The 12,406-nt window shown below is 35.3% G+C and overlaps 1 protein-coding gene across 27 annotated transcripts in view; it reads right to left on the bottom strand.

Moving 5' to 3' along the window:
- KCNMA1 (potassium calcium-activated channel subfamily M alpha 1) overlaps positions 1-12,406 on the bottom strand; it is a 433,224-nt gene that overhangs the window by 237,005 nt on the left and 183,813 nt on the right. The window lies entirely within an intron of this gene.

The following is a 12,406-nucleotide window of genomic DNA, read 5'->3' as shown; positions in this document are numbered from 1 at the left end:
TAGAATGCTTTCTTGCATTGAAAAGAGAGGTCTGGATTTACCAGACCTATCCTCCAAGATTGCTCATTGGGGAACAAACCAAGAGTGACAACAGGTTAGACTGAACTTCCATTTATATCCATGGCTGTGAAACCCACAGGAAACTCTAAGACTGAACTCCTGCCCATTGAGACTACAGAGAACTTTCAAATCGTTTATAGCAATACTGGATGCAGCACATCATAGCAGTTATTACTTCTGTTAACAGTCTTACAGTAGTAAAAGTAGTCTAAAGCTACAGATGAGCACAAAATATCTTGATTCAATAGAGGCTCCAGACCTCTTTCTGAAACTGCTGTATTATGAACAAGCCTGACTGAGGACCACAAGGCAAGGAGGGGACACACAGTTGTCATTCTAAGGAGACTTTCTGAAACAATGCAGACACTTCTGCTCTCAGCTATCACGCCATGCTGTACAGGCAGCACCAGAAGCAAGGTATAGTAATTATTATATAACCAAACTCTGAAGCTCTACATGGCCAATGTCAAACATGTACATACCTTCCAATAAAATAAACTCATTAATATATTAATACTACATAATTACTACTAATTGTTACAATAACTAATCAACTGAAAGCTTACTTATTTTTCTTCCTTTTAAATCTTGCTGACCATAACACTTCTACTCTGTGAATGTCTGAAAAAGGGTATTTTGCCTGAGTACAAGTATCTGTTGTCTTATCTGATGCATTATCACCTGAACCAGTGAGATCTGTCCATCAAATTCAAGCACTGAAGCATGAAATTCATTGAAATAACATTTTTACTACTAAGTCTAATATAATGTTAACATCTAGAGTTTAAATCTTCTTTCCTCGTGTACAGCTGTTGCAAGATGAAATAAGCTATTAAATTCATATCAACTGGTAGGAGTCTCACCATCACATGAAATTATAGTGGTGAATAGAACTTGTGGATTGTTATCTGACAATATATCCCAAATTATGATTAGCAGTGATGCCAGGGCCCATTTTTGTCCGAATTAAGAGAGTGAGAATCAAATTATTATGCACACTCTACCCTACCTGTTGGAATATTCCAAGCTTCACACAATCACAAATTTGATCTGAATCAAATCTCCTCCATTACTTATTGTCAATCCATTTCAAGGAGAGTCTTCATTTTTTTAAAAACAGAATTTTAAAAAGTGCTGCGTGTTCTGAGAACAGAGCTTACAATTTTGGCAAAAAATCCTGCTTTTTCCCAAACCAATTTTAAACATAGCTATTCACTTTCAAATAATTTAAAGTCAAGCATTAGTCGCAATGTTTTATCCTGCATTCCATGGAATCATTTCTATACTAACAGCACCCTTAAAAGCACTACTAAATACTGGTATATCTTTAAGAAATAAAAATAAATAAAAAGAAAACAACAATAAAAATCCAAAGCAAACAATGAAGAAGAGAGGACGAGGAAGAATAGGGAGAACCCCAAAAAAGACAGAGTACAAAAGAGATTTACCCTATAGCAGGAGTTTTGGGTTGCAGAATGCTGAAATGGACACTTAATTCTGAATATGAAATTCGAAAAACTAAATTTGTAATCCATTTGGGACTCTATAAATACTGTTCTCATTCCTCCAAGTTTCACAAAGTACATAAAAGACTTCTTAAAACTTAAAGGACTTTTATTTTCCTCTTCACACAGCATTCAGTCATTGCTTCTTACCCAAAGAAGTCTTGTAGAGCAAACCCAGCATAACACTGTACCAGCCTTACATTTCAGTTATATCCAATCCTTTGATAATCCCTACTGTGCTGCTTAAATGTTATAGAGATTCTGGGTGAGACCTTCCAAAACACTTAAGGCCTATAAATGTTCTGTGACAGTTCATGTAACTGCCATTAAAATGCAAATATCTGTGTTTTGCAGGCAGCTCCAGATTCCCACTCTGTGCCAAACAGTGAGATATGTATGTATGCAAGACTACATTACCCTTCTGTAATATATATACTTGATTTTAAATCAAGGCTTATTTTCTCTTCTATTACCTTGAAACACATACCTAACATGATTCATAGTGTCTCAAAGAATCACAGAAAGGCTATTAGAAGAGAATGTAATCTTAAAGTCCATTTCTTTTTCCTGCTAGCAGAAAAACCTATTTTTCCTTTGCTAAGTGACAGAGGAATTGAGCTGAACTTGAAACCATCAAGTGTGTGGAAAAAGCAGACTCTGAACCAATCAGGTTAAAGTTATACTAAAATAAAAAAAAAAAAAAGAAATAATAAAGAAATAGAATTTAACAAAACCCCAAACTCTTGTATGCTATATGATAAAGTCTCAGATGCAAGCTTTTTTCTGTATTCCCATACAAATAAAGTGGAGTGTAACATGGTTATTTAGACCCAGGACAACAATGACTGAGTTTTTTTCCAGTATTCCTCAGATTGCCAGGGGAGATAATGTCTATTTTAGAGACCTTACTATGCTTGAGGGGTGTCACAAACATAGACCCATATCCCAGTTTCACAGCAACTAGAATCTGAGGAAGAGAAAAGCACGTATGCATGTGAATTACTGCCCTTTTCATTAACTAGGCCACGGCAAGAAGTTTGCTTGCTCTGTTTATTGTTTCAATGCATTTGCCAAAACATTGCAATTGCTGCACATCTATTAAAACCTCTCTGTGCAGAAGGAAAGAATCCTCTAATTTATAATAGCTTGCCGTTTGTATACAATTGAGAAATGTGAACTCTCATGCTAACAGTTGTACTGACTAAGCACTTGCTAACAAATTAAAAATAAACAATCTGATTAAAGAGAGGGGAGAATACATAGAATAGTTCCTGCATATCCCTAAATCTTTCATCAAAAAAGGAACAGAGAAAATCCAGCCCTGGATTTCAACAAAAGTGTAGAATGCCTTTTTGAGGCAAGAGTCAGAGAAACTACAGATAAAATCCATCCAAAAAATTTTAAATGTTTTGACTGATTCCAAGATGCTCTAGAAAAGCTTTGACTGAAGTCAAAATTTAGGCATCCATAATAAATATAAGAAGAAAAAAGAGAAAGAAAAAAATGGGAGCTTTGGTAAGGGTGTAATAACACAGTAATATTACAGGGAAGTACCAACGCTGAGCTTATTTGGGACAATGTTTTCTCACCTCCCAGGCCCCAGCCTGTGTAACAAAGGGACAATCCAAGGGGTGGCACTGTTCCCCCTACAATTCCATAACTGCTTTATTGAAGAAAAAAGGGAAAGCGAAAAGGCTGGTCACATTATTCAGGAGGGCTACAGCAAATAATGAAGAGCCATGAAGGGACTCTAGAGCAGGAACTCCAGTCTCTCATACTCTGTAGCACTTGAATATTCTGTGAAAGTTGAAACAGAATTCTTTGAAGTTTCAAAGGCAAATTCTTGCTTATACAAGATTAAATTATAACATAATTAATACAAAATAGCATAGAACTCAAGAGGCAAAGCAGAAAATCAAAAATGAATAATCACCTCTTTTCAATTTCATCCAAAATTAAGTATTAAAATAGGAAGTATGCAGTGAAAAGAAAAAAACTTGCCGAAATCTGTAACCCTTAATACCTCAGGGCATCAGAGTTCTTGTTTTTTCTGACAATAGTCTGTTCTGTACTGTTCTTCAAAAATGTTTCTTTCAAACACTTGTTCTATGATTAAATTATTCAACCCAAAGGCTACTGTAATGCTCAGAATATACTAGGTTGTTAGTTATTAATATTTTTGAAATTCACTTAGTTTTCATTTCTACATTCACACAGCAAATTCTATTAATTTAATATTAAGTTACTCAGTTTTATCAGCTATGATTTAAAATAAAATTCCATTAGCTTTTATATTTATCATTAGTTATGGAGAACACTAATTATTTCCTATATACATAAAGCTAAAACCTCAGTTATCCATTACACTTTCATTATATAAAAGTTTGCCAATAGCCTGATGTTTTGATCTAACTTAGATGAAAATTCTCATACCTTAAATCTAACCCCCAAACTTCCTTTAACCATCAAATAAGAAATCAATTGTAGTTCTTTTGTAGACAGACAGAATTTACTTGTCCAGATTTGTTAGGAATGAGAATGTTAAAAATCTAGACACATTTGCTTCAAGTTACATTTCAGAATTTAGGAATTACTTCTAGCTTGGCAATCGCAGCATAGAATTGCAAACTCCAGGAGATGTACCCATATCTGTGCAATTATTGCAATTTAACAAAAGTAACACCTTCTTGACCACAGAAGATCCAGAATATCTTACCTAAAATTGCTGTCCCACTAAATGACACCCTATATGCAAAGAACAAAATTCAGAAATCATTCCATATAGGCAAAGCCACAAGTGGTAAGAAATTATGCACTGCAGCTGACACAAACAACTGAGTAATTAATATATCTTAGATTAATGTAAATACAAATTAAGTGTTATTTACTATAAAACAATATAGATGCTTGCTCTAAAAAAATCAGTGTTCTACTTTTTTGTACTGTAATACTTCATTGAGATTTTTTTTTATTACCTTTGAACATAAACTAGTGAACTAAAACAGCTGCTTGATGTCAAACTATAGAATTCATGTAAGTTCATCCAACAAAATCACCTTCAGAACTTTGTGATTTGTCCAGACAAATAAAATATATTCAGATTCTTATAGAAATTGGTAGGAAATTCCTGTTTAGAGGCTTTTTTTCTCACTATACCCTGCCTGATAACCAGGAGTAAAGCAGAAGAGAAACTCTCAAGTCCATCAACAGGACCTAGGACCATGCTCTAGATGAAGCTGCACACTGACTTTTCTCTGGCCTTGAACACATTGCCCTGCCCACAGTCTTTTTGCCTTTTCTTTACCTGGGACCTCCTAACTAAACTAACTAAAATGGCCAAGGCAAAAGAACAAAATATCCACCATCTACTCTATGAGGTCATGAACTCCCAAAAGGGCTCCTAGAACACCATTCTACCTCACTTGGGTGTGCTACATCATATTTCTTATTGATGAAATGCTCTCTTAATATTGTCTAGAATAACTGCATGTAATGCCATTGTTCTTTTAAAGAAAACTGTCTGAGCATCCACCAGTTGTGAGCGACCTTGCAAGAATAAACCATGAAACACAAGTAAATGACAGCTGAAGTAAATAGGAGAAAGATGAATTGACAAAATAATGAAAAGACTAAACAAGATTCCATCTCACTCCACCAGCAATAAATACTAAATGAAAAGCTCAAACAAGGATACTAAGAAACTGGGAAAATTTGTCATTTACCTTTTATTCAAAAACGCAGGGAAACAGGTTTTGGTGTTAATATATTCCCTGTAAAAAGTCATGCTATGGCCAGGCAGCAGTGATATATGCATTGATGCTCATTCAAATACAGGTCAAGTGCAAATTCTACAGCCAGCACCTGCTCCTGAGGACAAGGTAAAGGCTAACAGCTATGGATCTTAAGGGTTCTGCTAGGCAGTGTCCTAACTATTAAATCTGTCTCTGTGACTTAATGATCCTACCACTTTGCATACAGAAAAGGCAGGTGGTGAAGGAAAAATAACAAAAAATAATAATCTTAATTTCTACTATTTTTTCCAAACTGTCAGCTAGGATTTAACATCCATTTCTAGAAGCAGCTAAAGCACCTTCAAGCCAAACAATGAGCAACCCCGTCTTTCAGGGAAGTCAGCAAAAGTTCAAGATCACACAGCTCCGAAGAGACTCTACTGACACTTAGCTTGGGCTTGAAGCAATTAAAGCACTGAATCCAAACTTTAAAATTTTTATAGCCACATTAAAAACTTATCAGAAACCCAGACTTGAGAATGTTTACATGCAAGTCATTTCATTTCAGTTACATTTTCTGATTTTTTTGTTTACTGATATTATACAAAAAGGAGCTAACGAAAAAGTTAATTAGCTATTAAATTTTATGGTAACTAATTCAGCCATCAGCACACAATAAAAACAGTACTGTAAACTTTGGCAGCTTTAAGAGATTTTTTTGCTATATAAACTTTCCCCTTCAGCAAAGCTCATATAGACTTATATTTTCCAAGAAAAGTCTGAGTTTATCCAAAAGAGGAGGTGAAGGGAGTGAGAAATTACTATCTGGGCAGTAAATTCTCAGTGCACTTCTGTAGGAAAACCCATAGCAAGGATTTAGTTTTAAAACCAAAAGGCAGCAAAGTAGGCCAGCTCTGACTGATGCCCATGAGTAATCAGAAGACTTGGTTATTGTCCCCAGCCCAACCATGCTTGTGCTGTGTGACTTCAGCATATTTCTTGACCTCTGCAGGCTCCCAGTTCTCCCTGTTGTTTTCATTTGGCAGGAATACTCCATGTCAGCTCCTCTGGGCCACCACTCTCCTCACTAGAGGTGTTTGCAGTGCATCTTGCACAGCTGAGAGCTCTCCTGAGGCCACAGGAACCACCAAGAGCCCAAGCAGGACATGGCAGCACCACCCATGACAGCAAATGGGCTTTGTGAATTAGAGGGCTTTATTTAAGTAGAAAGGTGTCAATAAGATAAACTTTTTTCCAATTTTTCTGGAACTGTATTTTTGGTACCACTAAGTTACTACCCAGTATGTAATAAGGTTTTAATTTATTACTAAAACTAAAATTCTGTATTTATGGTGAATACATCTTTAAAAATACAGTTCATATGTAATGCATGTCTTTTTACAGACTTGAATAACATTCATAAGAAATATAGAAACAACATTTCTGGGAGAGAAAACAGATACAGCAGACAAAGAAGAGTTACAAAAAAAAAAAAAATAATAGCCATATATTTAGTTCCCAAATATTGAATTTACGCATCAGAGCAGTAATTTGGGTATATCTAAAAGGTACAAGTGAAAGCCATGGTAAAGGCCTGAATCACTGTGAGCTTGTCTAACTACTCATGACTATAATAAGTAATTGATATAATAGGTCACTAGGAATAGAATATGGAACATATCTGAATGAAACCACACTAAGGAGAATTAGCAAATTCGGTCTGCCTGCCACAAGCTGCATTTTTCTCTCCAATAAAAGATTCAGCTTTCTTACATAGATTTGAACAGACTATCTCTCATTTGAGCAGACTGCTTATTATGAGGACTGCTGTGAAATGAAAATTAAGGAATTATTAGAGTAGACATATGACTCAGAAATATTAAAAATCAAACCAGAAAGTAAACAAAAAAAAAAAAGTACTTCTATGTACTTTTCCACACACATTTCCAATCTCTGTTGAGGAAAAGTTTTAAAAGGAAGCATTTTTGCTGTGATCTGCTCTGTACATGCTTCAATATATTTAATATTGCAGCTTTATTTTGCTTTCTTGATACACACTGGATTTTTTCCCCAACTTTCTACTGACATATTGACAATAAAATGAAATTTTCTGTTTAATTCATAAATGTGAAAAGACTGAGATTTTCTAATTAGTGAAAAATACAAGACAAAAAGTCCCATCTGTTAATGGCACTCTGTAGCTTGAAGTTAATTAGGTTTGCTGGGAGAGTGCCTGGCAATATGACCAATTAAAATACATGCAACTTTTCCAATTCAGTATCATTAGTCAAAAAAAAAAAAAGCATTACTTTCTATCAAAATGTGTCATTTTCTAGAGCTAAGTGGACAGTATTTTATGTCTGGAAATATCTGCGCATGCACATTTGGAGAGCTTTTCTGCTCTCCAATCTAAAAGGTTCTTTCTCCTGATTATCTAGCAGTCACCCAAATTAAGGTCAAGTTCACTCTTTGTATATTGGTAGAAAAGTAACTCTCACAGACATCCAGTGGCTGCATGATTGGCTCTATAACCACGCTGGGCAAAAGTGTTGGTGTCAACTACTGCAGATGTCAATGCTCTCCTTTCCAAGCTCCTCAGTGCCCCACTGCAGATAAGGGCTGCTGAAAACCTACTGGAATGTTGGTTTAGAGAAACGAGTGATGAACTGTCAATCAGATCCTGCAAAAATGAAAACCCACCAGCTCAACTGCAAAACTGCACAAAGGCCAAAGAACCCATGCCCAGGGCAGGGTCCCCCTGTCACCCTGCACTGATCATTGACAGCCCCATGCCCCTTTCCCAGCCCAAGAAAGCCTCTGGGTATTGTGTCAGACCTTAAAAAGCAGCAGGTGGTCATTATTTTTTTCTTTATTTCTACGTTACCATGCCTTTGTTGTGACAAAAGAGGGTTTACTTCCACATGAAGAGTTGGAAACCAGGTAACTTCATCTGGAACACTTTGTTCTTTGGTCTACCCCTGGCTAAACAAAGTGATCAAGATGAGATGGAAAAGCAGGCATAGACTCCTGCACTTTTAGATATAGTGCCTACACAAACAAAATGTCCACCTGTGCATGAAACATTTGGAAAAGACAAAAGTGCACTAATTCCTGGAAAGAATAAAAGAGAAGATATTACTCGAAAATTTCTTAATTGGTATTTGTTTTAAAAATATTAAACAAACAAATTTTTAAACCCAAACAAAATCATGAAAACAAAAAACCAAACTACAAATCCAAACATAATCACAAAACCAAATTTCACTGTTCTTGTCCTTACTTCAATATACCATACTCCACATCAGTTACCATTCAGAGTTTGGTAACTGACAACAAAATAGGAAAACATCCAAGAAACTGTCAAAGAAAATACAAAACAGAAAACAAAGAATGGTGATAAAATACCAGAAAACAATAATATTGTAGGGTAATCAAGATGCCATGTCTTTAAAATGCTAAAATCAAAAAGATATTTCTGAAGTAAAAGGTTTGAGGTAAGGAAACCTCCCAAACGACTTCTTAAGGAAAAATGCAGTCAAAAACATGGACCTTCTTAGAATTTAGGCTTCTTCCTCCAATTCACAGTGCTTTGGTACAGTATTTTACATATTACCAGTGCTGTTAAAGGGAGCTCAAGCTTTACTGCCATGTCATAAGAAATTACTACAAGGAAGTACATTTCTTTGTGAATTAATTGCTTTAAGGATTACATTTAATGAAATTATTTACCTTATATATTCAAATTAATACTGGATTGTACGGCAGACAAAAGGAATCCTCATATTCCTCAGTTATTTTGACATTAGTCTCATATGCAACCTACACAACAGAAAGTCATGCCAATAAATGTTCAAAGAAGAATTAGAGAAAGAGGTTACTCCCCCTTGCTAAGGTTTTATAATGGAATAAATTGGTAAATTTTCAGATTTTGTGTTACTCAGATTTCCTGCTTTATTCGTAAATTTTCAAGTAGCAGAACTCCACAAACACAGAAAAAATACCTCCCCGTTGGACTGCTTAGGTTGTCAGTCACAAGAACTCACACATTCAGCAAAGGTAGATACAGCTGTGGACATGTTTGAAAACTTGTAACTCTTGACTTCAGTAAAGCCCAGTAAAATTTCATTGAAGAAAAAGACTGAACCGAGAATGCTGAAATCATTCAGCACATGACAGAGCATTTGAATGCTTGTCAAAGAATGTACTTTAAAACATTATGAAAACAAGACACAGAAGGGAAAAGACTCACTGCTAAATGCATCTGACAGGCTGCAAAAAGAGTTTGCTACTGCAGTAGAAACATCACAGCTCTCATCTTCCATGTACCATTACCTAATATGGGTTTTTTTCTTAAATCTTGTTAATATAATGTAATAAATATAATTTAGCACTTCTATTTCCAGACTAAACAGAGCACAACAATTTCTGATACTTGCAAATGCATTGGTCAACTTCTACTGTAAGTCTGGAGAAATCCCTACCTGTTTCATAGACTTTTAAGAGAGGCAGCCATCAATATGACTTTTTCAATAGGGACCATTAAAACTTTGGACATTCACAGGAGGACTTTCAGGAGCTCACTGCTCCTCAAGCCATGTTATCTGCTCAGTGATTTAGCACAGCTTAATGTCAACTACATCAGAAGCCTTCTGTGACAATTAACAGAGATACCAAACACAGGAACACCAATGAGCAAAATGAACAAAAGGAAACTACATTAGATAGGAAGGGGGGAAAAACTTGGAGATAAAGCTAAAGAGCACAGTATTTCTGAAAGTCACCTTTTTAAGCATCTTTTTCCTCCCTTTTCTCTGCCACTCTTTGTCCTTCAGCAATTTTGCCAAAATTGATAGCTTTGACTGATATCCATAGGAAAATCTCTCTCATACCAATCTGCTCTGAAGATGGAAAAATTGACTTTTTTTATCACTAGGAATAAATCCAAACCTACTTAATCATCCAGCTATACATGAGAATTTGTGAATAAAAAAGCTGCCTTTAAATAGTGTACAAAAGAAAATTATAGAGAGCAAGTCTGAGCATTGTAAATTGTAGCCCTCACTAGCTTTAGTGATTTTAGTCATTTAGTCTTAAGACATCTGATAGATAGTTCTAATCAAAGGCATAAACCTCAATAGTTTTACAGAGGCTATGTCAAAATATAATTCTTATCAGACCTCTCAATTTCCCACAGCAAAAAAAAAAAAAAATAGACAATGTGAGCTCTTTTGGGTTTAGACTAATTTGAACTGAAAAGCTTGCCAATTAATTATTTGACACAGTCATTGATCATGAGATGTGAGTTCTCCACATAACTAGAAAATAAAGTTTAGCAATTTTATTGGAGCAGCCAAACCTAAAGTAGACTATTCAGGGTCGTGGTGATCTTGGTTTATGGATAAGTATTCACTCAGAGTAAGAAAGCCATTTTCAGTGGGCTGTGGAAGTACATGGAAGAAATGTTCATACAGTGGTTTCTGCAACTTGAAAAATATGAATACATATTTTCCTTTTATCTTAGGTAAAATCTGCACAAGTATAATTATATGCTACTATAGGTCAAATCTTGATTCACAGTTTGGTGCAAGACTGCACTGATATGAAGACCTTGACATTTCAGAGAAAGGCAGGGAAGCCTTTGATGCCACCAGTTACAGGCACTGGTGATTTCCACACTGTTATTGTCAAGGTGCTGGCATGTGAATATTGTTAACCTGGAATCATGATTCAACATTCTGTACCAAATGATAGGAAATTCACATGGGGTATGAAAGTAAATCAGTGATTTGCATCACTAAAGACCAATGCAGAAAACAAATGAAGCAGCAAGCGAATGTAAAAGCTATTTTTACACAACAAACCTTTTCTTGCAGTGAATATTTTTTCTCAGTGGTAGGATGGAAAGACCAGTTTCTCTGTTAGGATGCAAAGACTGATTTATTCAGCCAACCTGCTCCCTGCAGAGGAGCTTTCTTGTTTTGCTACATAGTTATAATTCTAAAATTGAAAGCTTTATAGTGAGCCATTTTCTACGTGGTTTGAAGATAAAAAAATACAATCACACGGCCAAAGGCTTGCAGAATCAACTTCAAATGTAACTCTCTCTAACAGCCTTGTATAGTACCCTTACTCAGAAAAAACTCAGCCGTGACCACTAAGTATGGCCTTGAAATCAACTGTTACCTCAGCAGACCTTTTCTCTCACTAGCAACAACATTGTCAGGTCCTTTAACTTTCACCCTCTGGTGTCATGCCTTTTGCTCTTCTTTTTATATAACATGAGTAGTTTAATTAGAAAAAAAACCAAACAACTTTCTCAAAATCCTCCTTTCCTTGGGGTTCACAGTCTTTGCATCTTTATCTGGCTTTGCTAGCCTATACTATTTCTCATCAGCCTCCTTATTTTTCCTACAGACATCATCTTGAGGGTAGAGACCTACGAAATTGCCTGCCTTCCCACCTGCTTTATAGGATCCATTATAAAGGTTCAAGAATGAAAGGCCACCGAATTTCATTATGGTTTCATTATTGGCAGGCATAAAAGAGGGTGGAGAATGAGAAACAAAAACAAAACAAAACAAAACAAAAAAAAAAAAAAAACAAACAAACAAAAAATTGTAAAAACTACCAGATAATCACATACCTATCATGGTGAAAAAGATTTATAAGAGATATTGCTACAACTCCATGTCTTTATGTTAATATACATTTTTAGTTCACATTTTAACAATATTACAGAATGGGCAGAAGTAGAAAGTACATAATGGGTTGAAGGTTATTTTTTTAAGTACTGCAAAAAAAAAAAAAAAAATTGCATGAACTATAAAAAACATCCAGAAGCAAACCTTGTGAAAGACAAAGTTGTTTTCTCTGAATAAGTTCTGCAGAACCTGGCTCATATTCTGGTAAGTTAAATTATGGCATTGAAATGTAAACCCTTTTCTTTTAATGTGCTTTCCTTCCCTGCCTCCTGAAACTCTGCTTACTATTGATCTCCTACAGAGATTCAGTCCTATATTGCTCTATTCAAAAAACATTTTAAAATGGGTCACCTTTCTAGAATCTATTCTTAAACAGAAAGTTTGAAAAGCAGATATCAATGAAGTTACC

Source organism: Sturnus vulgaris, chromosome 8 (assembly GCF_052056855.1).
Source record: "Sturnus vulgaris isolate bStuVul1 chromosome 8, bStuVul1.hap1, whole genome shotgun sequence".
Classification (NCBI taxonomy): domain Eukaryota; kingdom Metazoa; phylum Chordata; class Aves; order Passeriformes; family Sturnidae; genus Sturnus; species Sturnus vulgaris.
Note: the sequence above shows the minus strand (reverse complement) of the source record. Positions and strands in the feature narration are given on the sequence as shown.